Source organism: Nicotiana tabacum, chromosome 11, assembly GCF_000715075.1.
Source record: "Nicotiana tabacum cultivar K326 chromosome 11, ASM71507v2, whole genome shotgun sequence".
Lineage (NCBI taxonomy): Eukaryota > Viridiplantae > Streptophyta > Magnoliopsida > Solanales > Solanaceae > Nicotiana > Nicotiana tabacum.
In genome coordinates, this window is record NC_134090.1 from 70170234 (window position 1) to 70184374 (window position 14141).

At 36.5% G+C, this 14141-nt stretch overlaps 1 long non-coding RNA gene across 1 annotated transcript; it reads left to right on the top strand.

The window, feature by feature from the left end:
- The first annotated feature begins 271 nt into the window (after positions 1–271).
- LOC142166296 (uncharacterized) lies at positions 272–4436 on the top strand. Its single transcript, XR_012696597.1, has 2 exons — positions 272–514; positions 3542–4436. It is a non-coding gene; the product is annotated as an uncharacterized LOC142166296 (long non-coding RNA).
- The last annotated feature ends 9705 nt before the right edge of the window (positions 4437–14141 follow it).

Consider the following 14141-nt stretch of genomic DNA (forward strand, 5'->3'; position numbering starts at 1 on the left):
CTCGATAGACTTTAATATGTCACGACTATCACTCTCATTTCTAGCTTACTCATCCATATATGCTTAGTGTATCTACTTAAAACTTTTGTATAATTTGTCTTATATTTAATAAATGAAATTTAAATTCGAAATGAAAAAAAAAAGGTAATCTCAGTTCTCAGGTACGTACCCAAATGTTTACATCGACATCGACTTTCCACGAAAGCAAGAACAAGTATTTTCCTCTTATTAATAAGCGACAATTTGAGTAACTTGGGTCGAGCGGGGTATTTTGAAAAAATTACAAATATTTGGCATGAATCATGTGTTAACCCTACTTTAGTTTTGACACGTTACTTTACACCGCTCAAACGAATATCATCTACACTTTGTTTCCTCCCGATTTCCACAGTCTCTACACTCTGTTTCTTCCTCAAAATTTCCACCGCTGCTCACCTCCTCTTCCAATTCTCTAGTCTCTTTTAGTCAGCTCTCTTCCTGGACAGTTTATTCGCCTTGATTGTTCAGTTATAAGGTGAGTTTTAGTTTCTTGTTTTCTTGATTTTCGGAATAGTTGCTGCATATAAATTGTTTAAACTGATTAGATTATTCGTCCATCATTTTTTGTCATTCGTCCAGAAAAAACTGACATATTTGGAGTTGTTTCCCATTTCAATTTGGGTTGAATTCAATCCCCACAATTACTCACTTAACCTCTTTGAGTATATTTGCCGATGTTCATTCAGGTACTATGGTGGTAGTTATGGTTGAGGATGTTTTAATCTTTCTTAAAAAGAGACATGTTTTTGAAGTATTTGGTGGGTTTAGGTTTTTTTTCCAACGCGGTCTTGGTGTATCTATTTATGCTTTAAAAGGTGTTGGAACGATTTTACCTTTTGGAATCAGAGATGAAAGATAAGGACAAATTTGAAAAAAAAAAAAAATTGGGTTTGTCGATGGCTTTCATATTTTTGATGTATGGTTTTTTTGGGGTATTGGGATACTTTGCTGTTGGAAAAGAGACCAAAAATAATATCACTACTAATCTTGGGAGAGGATTGGTTAGTACGTTAGTGCGGATTGGACTTTGCATATACATTTTCTTTAATTTTCCACTTATAATAAAGGGGAAAAGGCCAAGATTGTCTCTATACTATCGAAAATTAGTCACGTTTATACCTGTTTTTACTTTCGGTCCAAATATAGGCATACCGTTAAGAAAGTAGATAAAATCATCCCTAATCCTAACGGTTGTCCATGACTCAGCAACTAAAATGACACGGTGGACTCCATGTCACTATTTATTTTTTCTTTTGTAATAATAAATAATTAAACCCACTAAAATTAATCTTCTTCTTCTCTAACTTTCAAGATTCAAGGCACAAAGATTTAACTAATTCTAATTTAAATAACAAGTTGCAGCTTTGAATAGTTTTAGCATTCCAATGTTAGATTCTTTGGTCTATTCAGTCCAAAACAGATCAAAAATTCCCGAAACGATTCTCACCCAGTTGATTCTTCTTTGTTTGCGAAAAAGATTGTTCCATCAAGATTTTACTAGTTTAGATATGTTCAAGTAGTAAAGAATTTTCTTAGCAAAAAAAGATTTTTTCTTTGGGTGGAATTTTAAAAAGAAACATGAGGTCACCGGTAAATGAGTTTTTATGGAGGATTTTTTTCTTCTGGATCTAGCTCTTCTTCTTTTTGTAGAAAAGGAGTGTCACTAGCCAGTTATGACCAGTAAAGAGGAGCGAGAGATGGAAGAAAAGAAAGGTAATTTTTTGATGAGTGGCTGGTAGTATTTAAAGAGATGGTTTCTGTTGAAGCTTTTGGTGGGTATTTCCGATGAGTGATTGCTGATGATTTTCTAGGTGGAGAGAAGATGGGATATTTTCTTGGTGGAAGACGGTTGGAGTTGTGGTTCAAACACTGACTGGTAATGATGGAAATTTATGAAATAATTTTGTGGAGCAAGATAAGAACCTTGAATTTGCAGCAATGGTGGTATATTGTTAGAGAAGGAGAAGACTAATTTTAGTGAGTTTAGTTATTTATTATTACAGATGGAAAATAAATAGTGACATGGAGTCCACCGTGTCATTTTAGTTGCTGAGTCATGGACAACCGTTAGGGTTAGGGACGATTTTGTCTACTTTCTTAACGGCAGGCCTATATTTGGACCGAAAGTAAAAACGGGTATAAACGTAACTAATTTTCGATAGTATAGGGACAATTTTGGCCCTTTTCCCTGTAATAAATCATGTTTATGAAGTTATGGAAAGAAGATTTCGTGAAAGCAGATAGAGTTTTACATTGGAACAATAAAATGAAAATCCTTGTTTCAACAAGGTTAGACATTAGAATCTCATTCAAGAAGCTTTATTAGTTGGATTTCATAAAGATTTATTACAGGGATAAGTTTGATTAAACTTATTTGTTTCAAGCAAATAGTCCAAAATTACGAAAGTACAGTATGTTCCTCAACGGGACCAATTAGCTTAGGTTTTCCATGTTTCAATTAACGACTGATAAGGTGAGTGGGTATAGGCTGGCTAGATCAAAGGCAATTACAAGAGTTATGAATGTAGTTGCGTTAAGTTGTCAATTGAAGCTGCTTTGCCTCACTAGGATTATATCTGCCAAATTCCAAAATTGAATTAGTTCCCGACTCACTCCCTTGCCCTCTTCAACTTTACAAAGTGATTTGGCTTCTGCTCTCCACTTATCACATTCAGTAATAATCTCTTAATTTCACTACTCTTACAAGTATTTACATAAAAATTTGAAACTAATTAATCTTTTCTACTAATATAATTGATTAAGGAAAGAGCACATATCTGTATTTAGTATATAGTTTCATAAAATAATATTGAGTATTAGAGGTTCATAATCTTTTAAGCTATAAATATGTTTAGTTGATTGTCACTGATAAGGCATTGCATGTTCTTTATTTACATTTTTATAGTAAAAAGAACTATTAACCACTAATTGATCTAGCATATTATGTTACTGTGTTTGATGCAATTTTATGAATAAAGTACCTAATGATATTTATAAGGTTCTTTATATAAATAGTTCATATTAGCGAAACGAATTGTAATATGAAGCGATAATTATACATTCATAGTTGGATTTAATAGTTAGTATCATAAAACTGATTAATCGAAAAGTTTTTCTTTTTCTGCTTCTGATTGCAATGAAAGAGAGATCTATATTTAGCATATACATTTCACAAAGTAATGTTATTGGCTTACAATTTGATTATCTTGAAGCTATAAATAAGTTCAGATGACTGTCAACTTTACAAAGTGATTTACTCTGGTCTACACATATTAGATGTGGTAAGAATCACTTAAGTTTTATTGCTCTTACTGCAATTTATTAATGAAAATTATCTAATCCTTTCAATAGATTTGGCTAAGGAACAAGCACAGATTTGTATTTGGTATATAAATTTCATAAAATAATCTCATTTGTCTCATAGTTGATTGGAAATATTTAAGCTATAAATATTTGTAACGATTCGGTCGGTCATTTAGAGAATTTTTGTCTCGTTCGGCAGCTTAAGGTTTCGAGCAGCTTCGTATTATGTGTTATGACATGCATGTATGGTCGAGTTCAGTTTTCGGATGATTCGGGATCAATTTGGAAGAAGGATTCTTGTTTTAGAAGCTTAAGCGGTAAGAGCTGACTGGAGTTTTGACTTTTCTGTAGACGACTCTGAAATGGAGTTTTGATGATTCCAATAGCTTTGTATGTGATTTTGGACTTTGGCGTGCGTCCGTATTTGGATTTGGAGGTCCGTAGGGTAATTTGAAGAATTTTGGCAAAAATTGGAAAGTTGAAGTTTTGGAAGGTTGAGAGGTTTGAACGAGGGTCGACTTTGGTGATATTGGCTCGGATTGCAATTCTGAGAGTTGGATTAGCTCCGTTATATCATTTGGGACTTGCATGCAAAATTTGACATCATTCAGGCTTGATTTGGTATGTTTCGGCACGAGTTTGGAAGTTGGAAGATTTGGAATTTCTTAAGTTCGATTCGAGGTGTGATTCGTAGTTCCGACGTTGTTTGATGTGATTTGAGGCCTCGAGTAGGTATGCGTTACATTATGGAACTTGTTGGCATGTTTTGATGGGGTCCCGAGGGCCTCGGGTATGTTTCGGATGGGCTACGGGCCACTTCGTAATGCTTTAGAGTTACTCATTCTGTCATCTGGTTTCCTTCATCACGTTTGCGTCAATGCCTTCGTGTTCTCGTAGTGTAATTTGGAGGCAGGCAATATTGTTCTCCGCGTTCGCGAATAGGAGCCCGAGATCACGTATCTTGGAAAATTTTGCCTCCACGTTGGCGTAATGTTTCTCTGGGCAGTTGATGATTTCTTCTTCGCGATCGCGATACATGTTACCTGGGCAGTTGAATATATTTTTCAAAATCGAGGTTTTGGCCATTTTTATCATATCTTGAGTTGTAAACTTCGAATTTGAGCGATTTTTCGTGAGTTTTTCAAGCAAACCATTGGAATAAGTGTTCTTCATCTGGAATTTAATTATATTTCGTGTTCTATTTTTATTTTTATTATTAAATTAGTGGCTTGAGTTGAGAAAAATAGAAAATTTTGTAAAAATCTTTCATAATATAAAATGATGATTTGAAGGACGAATTGATGTCGAAAATTAATAATTTTGGTATGGCTGAACTCGTATTGGAATGGGTGTTCGCGTTTTGTAAATTTTATCGGATTTTGAGGTGCGGGCTCGGAGGTTGACTTTTTAGTTTTTGCTAAAGATTGAAGATTTATTATCCTAAATTGTTTCCTATGAGTTTTATTTATGATTTGAAGTTATTTTGGCTAGATTTGAGCCGTTCGGAGGTTGTTTCACTCGTGAAGGTCATTTTAGACTATCAGTCTAGCTCTTTTGAGGTAAGTATCTTGCCTAACTTTGTGGGGGGGGGGAGGGAACTACCCCTTAGGATTTGAGATATTTGTGCTAATTGTGTCATGTGAAGGCCGTGTACGCGAGGTGACGAGTACGTGCTCAGACTTATTTGTGAAAATTTGATCGTCTAGGGTCCTTAGGTTCTCATGTTCATTATATATGAAGTTGTTTTGTCAAGTTAAATTTTCCACTTATTAAATTCATCCTTACGTGTCTTATTTGGAATTAATGGCTTCATGATCAACCCTTGTTGCCAATTAAACTCTTATTCGCCTTAACTGAAATTGTTCCCTCTTTTATTTCTATGTTATCTTTTCCCTAATTGTTTATCCTTAATGAAGTTATTATTATCTTTTCTGTAATTGACTATCCTTAACTGAAGTTATTATTATCCTTCTGTAATTGTCTATCCTTAATTGAATTTGTTGTATCTTTTCCGTAATTTGCTCAACCCTAAATGAAGTTTTGATATCCCTTATCATCGTTGGCTTATCTTTATTTGGAATCATTGATTCATGTTATCTCTCTTATCGTCGAATTATACTTTTGTGGAATTATTGCTACATATTATCTCCTTCTTGTTGAGCTATTCATGTTGTATCTTTCTTTGTGAGCTCGTTCTTCCGTTTCTTTGTGTTCTGAATTTACTGAGTTGATTTATTTGTCGTATTCTCATATTATTGTCGTTGTTTTTGTTGTATCCAGTGTTGTTGAGCCGAGAGCTATACGTGGTTGTGATATTGAAACTGTTTTGAGGAAATATTATGGCATGTGGTCACATATTGTGAAAATCATTTATTTGAGTTGTTATGTTTTGGCACACGTGTTATTCTATAGAGAATGTTTAAGTGGTTTCCACGAGATTTTTACCATGCGGTTGTTATTGTGTTTGCACGAGGTTTCTTCTGTGCAATTGTTATTGTGTTGCATGAGGTTTCTAACGTGTTGTTGTTATTATTTATACGCATGCGGTGGTATAAGATCTTGGTGTTGAAATGCATGCGATGAGATAAGGTGAGCTTGAAACACGTGGCTAGTAGGGGAACTACTAGAAGCCATGCGGTGTGATAAGGTGGGCTAAAATGCAGGATGCTATTTCAGGAAAACTAATTGTCAAAAACTAAATATAAATGCTCCCGCTATGATATAAGGAAAATTTGTGATTCATTTTATGATTTGAGACTACGAGGCGGTACCTCAATAGGGATCTTGTTGTGATTTTCCCATTCTTTTGTACATCTCTTTGATTATTGTTTTCCTCAGCATACTTTTAATTGTCTTCCTCTGTGTTGCAATATTTGTCTAGTTCTATGTAGTCAATCTTGTTGTGCTTGTCGTTGTGTCCACTTCATTACTGTCTTATTTACATTGTATATTTCGTGATGATCATTTCATATGTGCCATTCTGTAACGACCCGGCCAATCGTTTTAAGAATTTACGCCCCGATTCCCTATTAACTGCTTTTTCCGTATTTGTTTCTGCTATTGTGAGTTGCCGGAAGGGTTTATTTGGAGTTTTGGAGAGTTTTGGGACACTTAGTCCCTAAATGAGAGCTTAAGTTTTGAAAATTTGACCGTAGTCGGAACAGTGTAAAGATAGCCTCGGAATGGAATCCCGATGGTTTTGTTAGCTCCGTTAGGTGATTTCGGGTTTAGGGGCGTGTTCAGATTATGTTTTGGAGGTCCGTAACTAATTTAGGCTTGAAATGCCGAAAGTTGAATTTTTGAAGCTAACTTAGGGTAGCTCCGTAGTGTTGAATGTGACGTGTGTATGAAATTTCAGGTCATTTAGACGAGGTCTGATAGACTTTTTGATCGAAAGCATAATTTGGGAGTTTTTGGAGTTCTTAGGCTCGAATCCATGGTTAATTCGATGTTTTGATGTTGTTTTAGGTGTTTTAAGGATTGGTATAAGTTTGAATAGTGGCATAGGACTTGTTCGTGCTTTTGGTTGAGGTCCCGGGGGCCTCGGGATAATTTCGGATGTTTGACGGAAAGGTTTGGAGTTGTGAGTTGCAGATGAAGCTTCAAGGTTGCTGCCATAACCTCACCTGCGGCTTGGGGACCGCAGAAGCGGTTTGAGGCAAAAGGCAATTTACTGCAGATGCGATCAGGGCACCGCATCTGAGGTAGAGCAGTCGCAGGTGCGGAAGTCCCCCTTTAATGAAATGTCGCAGATGCGAAAGGGTCTTCACAGAAGCGGGACCGCAGATGCGGTTTCACTAGTCAGAAAAGGGACATAATCGAGGGTTTAGTTCAAAACTTGGAAAAATCAAATTGGAGCTCGGGAGAGGGCAATTTTGGGAGGAATTTGAAGAGGAAATCATTGGGTAACAATTCTTTAACCCTTTCTAGTTGTATTCCATTAATCTATTGTTAGTTTTGTCATTTAATTTCGGATTGAAGGTGAAAATTTGGGAAAATTGGAAGAAAGTTCTTAGACCTAGAATTCAAATTTTGATTGGGAATTTGACCTTGGATTTGGATAATTTTGATATAAATGAACTCGTGAGAGTATGAGGATTCTGAAAATGTAAATTTCACCTGATTCCGAGACGTGGGCCCGAGGGACATTTTGGTCATTTTACCTAATTTCGCGTATTAGCTAGAATTTGTTTGTTGAATCAGTTACTTGTAGTGTTATTTACATTATGCAATTGAATTGAATAAATTTGGGCCATTTGGAGTCGAGTACTCGTGGCAAGAACGTGATTTCGGGTTGATTTTGAGCTGGTTCGAGGTAAGTGGTTTGTCTAACCTTGTGTGGGGGACCTTCCCCTTAGAATTTGGTATTATTGATAATTGAAATGCCTTGTACGTGAGGTGACGAGTGCGTACTTGTGCTAATTGTTGAAAATCCGGTTTTCATTAAGTATTTACTAGTATGTTTCTTTTCCTGTTTATACTACTTGCAATTTAAGCGTGTTGTTAGCTTAGGAAAGCATGTCTAATTAACTTAATTGTCTTACTTGCTCAAACTACCTTATTTGGATTACATGCAGCATGCTAGGTTAGAATTACCTGTTTTACCTTGGTATGGAACTTGAATTGAACTGTGTACTCTTCCTGTTGTTGTTGTGTGTTTACTTTGGGACTAAGGGACGGTATCCTGGGAGATCCCCCTGTATATTTACTTTGGGACTACGTAATGGTATTCTGGGAGATCCCCCTGCACATTTACATTGGAACTACGGGACTGCACCCGGTAGATTCCCCCTGTACTGAGTATTTACATTTGGGCTACGGATCGGTATTCCGGGAGATCCCCTCGCATTATGAGTTGGAATACGGGACGGTATCTCGGGAGATCCACTGGATATTTATATTTTGGACTATAGGACGGTATCCTGGGAGATCCTGGTTGTTATCTTTGTGTTGAGTTGTATTTCTTTCTATGTTTACTTTGCCTCTGTAGTAGTTGTTGATGTCCTTTATATCCTGTGTTACTTTCACTGTTGTACTTATTTATACTATTTTGTTCTACACTATTAAACCTTATCTTTTATTTAACCTTAGTAGGGCCCTGACCTTCCTCGTCACTACCCGACCGAGGTTAGGCTTGGCACTTACTGAGTACCGCTGTGGTGTACTCATGCCCTTTCTGTGCATGCTTTTCATGTGCAGATCCAGGTACCTCCATTCAGACTTATCACTCATGAGACGAGATGCTTGTAGAGACTCTGAGGTATATATGTCGCGTCCGCAGACTGAAGAGTCCCTTTCTACTCTTTCTTTTTTTGTATTAGCCCTTCTGTACTTTCGTTTTTTTGTTAGATATTCTGAAGTTAGATGCTTGTAGACATTCAAAGGCTTGTGATCATGAGATTTCGGGTTTTGGGAAATGTTATTAGATTTTCGAGAGTTGATATTGTATATGTCGAGTGGCACTTTAAAATACTGTTTTATTTAACTATTTCGGCTTTTAATTATTTCTTCCGCAAATTAGTTTATTTTCATATTGTTAGGCTTACCTAGTCGTAAAGACTAGGTACCGTCACGATTGTTCACGAAGGGCGAACCGGGGTCGTGACATATTCATTGTCTCTACTCTTATTTTTTGACATGAATTGTGGTAGAATACTTGCACAAGCATACACGTAGATGAATCACCCATTTCGGATTAAGAAGATGGATCCTGACGTTATTGACCATTACATGTACTCTTCTCTACTTGCCTTCTATGTGAGAGTTGTTCTCTTGGCACGTGAATCGTCCGTGTTGTTATGAATTGTAACGTGGGCACAAGATGCCAAGTGATTAGGGTCCAATAATTGGGACCCGTGAGCTGTGATTATGAGGTTCGGTGCCTCGTGGAAATGCTTAAACAGATCTAGTGTAAAAGTGGTTGCTCTTATTGAGTTGTTGCTGGTTTTTCCTTTATTTGGTTTCACCCAACCTAGACTGTGTCCATCTTACTCTATAGCATTATTACTTGGATGCTTCCTGTTAGAAATTGTTGTTACCAGCGTATCATTGCAAGTATTGTTTTGTATTCGTTATCTTGCTTAGTTTTATATTCTCAACCTTTATACTCTTTCAGGTTGTTTAGTTTGGTAGGTGTCTTGACTGTCCCTCGTCATTACTCCACCGAGGTTAGTCTTGATACTTATTGGGTACCATTATAATATACTCATACTACGCTTCTACACATTTTTTGCAGATCCAGGTGCCACGGTTGTTGTTGATTATTAGCTAGCTGGTCGAGTATTGCTGTGGAGGCTCAAGGTAAACCTGCCATCGCGTTCGCAGGCCTCGGAGTTACCTTTTGATATTTTAATTGTACTGTTTTATTTTATCCCGAACAGTAGTATTTAGAAATTTTTCTAATAAACTCAGTAGAGCTTATAACTTGTACTACTGGTTTTGGGAATTGTGAGTTTTTTATAAAGATTTTCATCTCATATTTATTATTTGATGGTTGAATTTTTCTATTAGTTCAGTGAGTGTTAGGCTTACCTAATCTTAGAGACTAAGTGCCGTCACGACATTCTACGGAGGGAAATTGGGGTTGTGACAATATTAGCTGATTGTCAAAACTAATGCAATAGTTGCTCTTTACTTACATTTTATCCTACAATCTGTGTTCTTATCATTGTATGAGTTCTCTGATGCATTCTTATTTTGGTAGCTATAAAGAATAGAGTACCTAATAATATTTTGTTTAAACAAAGGAGAACTTTGATGTAGCTAAAGCGCTTGACAATATGCTTAACAGGTAACAATATATATTATGTGTTATATATCTTTCTAAAGGAAGTGTCATGTCTTCAATTGTTGTATGCATATTTCTTATAGTTGTCACTGGAAGTATTCTGGGGTTTGTGGAAAATTGACCAGGTTCTAATGTGATTTAGTGGAAATATATAAAATTCCATTGTCACTGATTAACAGATCTTGACACTAGCAAAACTCTACTACTGCTTTGTTGCACCAATGGCAAAGCCGGTTGTTATGCTTTTGCCTTATTTGACTCTATGTCTCCTTATTCATATTATGCATGGATATGCTTTCCTAGTAAAATTTACTTATATTGAGGATAGAGATGTGGTTCTCTATTCAGGGCCATATACCATCAACAACAAACCAATGATCATAAAACCATGGTCTGCTGATTTTGATTTTACTACTGAAGTTTTACAAACTGTTCCACTATGGGCTAAACTTCCAAATATTTTCTTGAGTTGCTGGGGCATGGACTCCCTTAGTAGGATTAGAAGTGGTTTAGGTATTCCTCTGTACGTTGATGAGTGCACAACAAATGTGGAACGAATTTCGTATGCTAGGATTCTTGTTGAAGGGGATGTGACAAGGGAACTGCCTCATGTAGTTAAGGTGATGGACCCAAATGGAAGGCTGTTGGAGCAAGAGGTTGTGTACCATTGGGTTATGGAATATTGTCACATATGCTTATCGAAAGTACAAGAGGGTGGGTGAATTGCTTATTTTTAACAATATTTATCAATAGTTGACTAGATCAACAATTAGTCGACTTGAGGTAAGGATAAGATAATAATAATAAATACAGAATTTAAATGCAGGAAGTAAACACACCGAGATTTTTATACTAGTTCGGATTCAATGTGAATCCTAGTCCAATCCCCTTGGGTTGCAAGGGTGTTCCCTTTCAGTGTTCATTGTTTTGTGAGTATATATTGAATGGCATAGCTTTACCCCCAATAACTTAGTCTCTATATCTCTCTTCTCTTTTCTTGATACAATGTCTCACTAGTGTTTATCTATTTTTCTTCTCTCACTTAGTTACACAGCAGATCTAACGAAACTATAATGCTTGTTTGGAGTAGAACAAAAAGATGGTAGATGGTTTGATCAAAGTATATGTCTCCAAGTCTAAGGTTGCGTATAAATACTTTGTAGGAGGCCGTAGAAACTGAAGAGATTTGCAAACCCAAGAGTTTTAATCCTTGAAAGAAATTGATTCTTTTCAAGAATAAGGTTAATTCCCGTTACTCTTCCTTGATGTGTGGACTTTAACAGCTTTCCATCTTTAAGTCTTGATAGTTGCCGGATTTGCTCCTTAAATCTGGGTCCTTCCAATAATAGCTTCTGATTGATTATCTAGCCGGATCTTCAGTGCTTCTTTTCCTTTTAACGGTGATTCCTTTCATTTGATTTCTTTAATCAGTCCCTTTGAATGCTTCAATCAATCTCTGATTGATTTCTTCCTTCAGCTTTGATTGCTTCTTTTTTGCACTTTGATTCTTTTGAATGGTTCAATAAATCTCTAATTGATTTCTTCCTTCAGCTTTGATTGCTTCTCTTTTTGCACTTTGATCTTGGTTGATTTCCTTGAGTCCCTATATCAAAAAAAATTATATTATTTTTCATCATTAAAATTAAAACCTAACAATCTCTCCCTTTTTTATGATGACAAAAAATAATATATATATATATATATATATAACACCAGTTAACTTCCCTGTATTTTACTCCCCCTTAATGAGTACAGTTGACTCCCCATCAATAAGTGTCGTTGAGACTAATTCTTTTAGTCGACTTCAGGATCTATAGTCGACTCCCCCTGCAATGGATGTACCTGCATGAATATATGTATAGCCTTCTCCCCCTTTTGACATTTGCAAAGAGGGGATAAAAACAAGAATACACCAGATACTAAAGCAGAATATATAGCATAAGATGCATGAGAGGCATACAGAGTTATAGAAAAACAAAGCAAAAAAAAAAATCATCCAACGACTGGTTATCCAGTCCAAAACACCACAGCAAAAAAATAGTTTGAAACTTCCATGCTAACGACCCAATAAATAAGTAAAAGTGTTGAAAATCGCCTCCTTCAGTTTTTCAAAGCTAGCATTAGTTGAGACTGTCACTCCATCAAGCCTGGCGTGTACTTCCTTGAATGCCTTGACTACGTTTTTCCTAAATCTGAGAATTGCAACCCTTATCTTTGAAACATCAGACCCTGTCTCTTTGGAGATTGCATATGTGTCCCCAACAGTGGACTGAGTAGCAGCAAGGAGATCTTTGATGGTGTTCAGCTGGTTGTCAATGGCAGTCAGTTTCTCAGCAAGGTCAGGATTACTAACACTGTGATGGGAAACATAGGCTTTGGTCTTGGGATCGGGTTGAACATGCTTGACTTCACCTTCCTATTTCTTAACCTAGGAGCCCTTCACACACACATACCCATACTAGCAAACGCCCTAGAATTATAAGATTTTGACACAGAAATGACAGGATATTCAGAGATAAAGATATTGTGAGTTTCCAAATTGTGAGTGATGGCCATGCCATAGGGCAGAGTGGTGGGATCATCAGTATTTTCAATCATAAAGTTTATGACCCAGGAGAACAGTTTGATCTTGAGTTTGGTCACAAGGCAGTAAACAAGAAAGGTATCTCGTTGAGAGAAGGTGGAGAAAGAGCCAATATGAGGGAGAAGAGTAGTTGCAACAATGTAGGCTAGAACACGAGTTTCAAAGCTAACATTACTTGGACCTAACTGGTTAGGGAGGGATTCAGATGAACACTCAGCAATACAACATTTTGCTTGATCAAAGGTGATTTCAAAGTCATCAGGCCAGGAATTTTGTTAAAAGCATGGAAAAACCAGAATACTGACACTGAAAAATTGAGTCAACATGGCACAATCAAGAACGGTGCGCTTTCCTAACACTAAGGATTCCAACTTGTCAGACTAACTAGAGCAAAAATTGGCATAAAACATTCTCACCAAAGGTTCATAAACTTTAGGAGGGGGAACAGAGAGGAGTTTTGACCAATCTGATAAACAAACAGATTCTTTACCTTATAGTTCAGGGCTTCCATGTCATCAAGGTCGACTACTCTGCCATGAGCGATTGGCTTGTCTTTTAGATCAATGAAAAAATCACTGTTTGGAAAATCCCAGAAATTGAGGTCAGATTCTAAGGAACTTGAAAGATCTACTTTGGATTTCTTTGGAGTAAATAATTCAAGAGGTTCTTCAAAAGGCCTTTTTCCTAGGGTTTTTTCTCCTAGAGGATGAGAATGATCTGAGAGTTCTGCCTGAGAGGAGGCAAAACATTCTGAGTGGTCGCACCTAGGTCTACTTTGTTCAGGAGGCTAGGAAGAAGGTTTTTCTCTAGAACGAGTACTTTTCCTAGTAGAGGCTGAGGGATTTTTAGAGTGTTTAGCCATGGATTAAATGGTTTGGAGAGAGATTGAAGGGTTTCTAAGAGGGTTTCTAGGCGATGGGAACTATGGGGATTGAAATAGGGTTTCAGAGATGAAAAATGTAGTTCTGACGGTTGGGTACAAGAAAGGAAAGGGTGTTAGTTGAATAGGCATGATGATTGGTTTTCCTTTCTTGAAAGCTGCAACTGATGGGAAAGGAGAGGAAAAGAGGAGGAATTCGGAGGCGCTATTAATGACTATGAAAAGACAAAGTTTAAACATCAGGCATACAAGATATAACAATATCACATCGGTCCTAATATTAATGATCTATGGAAATACTACCAAATAATTCTCTTAAAAAGAAAAATCTTTCTTCAAGTAAAGGCTCAGTGAAAATATATGTTAATTGATCAGTAGTACCAACAAAAGATAATTCTATATTTCCCTTAAGAACATGATCTCTAATGAAATGATGCTTGATGTCTATATGCTTAGCCCTAGAGTGATGCACATGATTTTTTGAAAGGCATATGGCACTAGAGTTATCACAGAAAATTGGAATGGGTTCAAAAAAAATTCATAGTCAC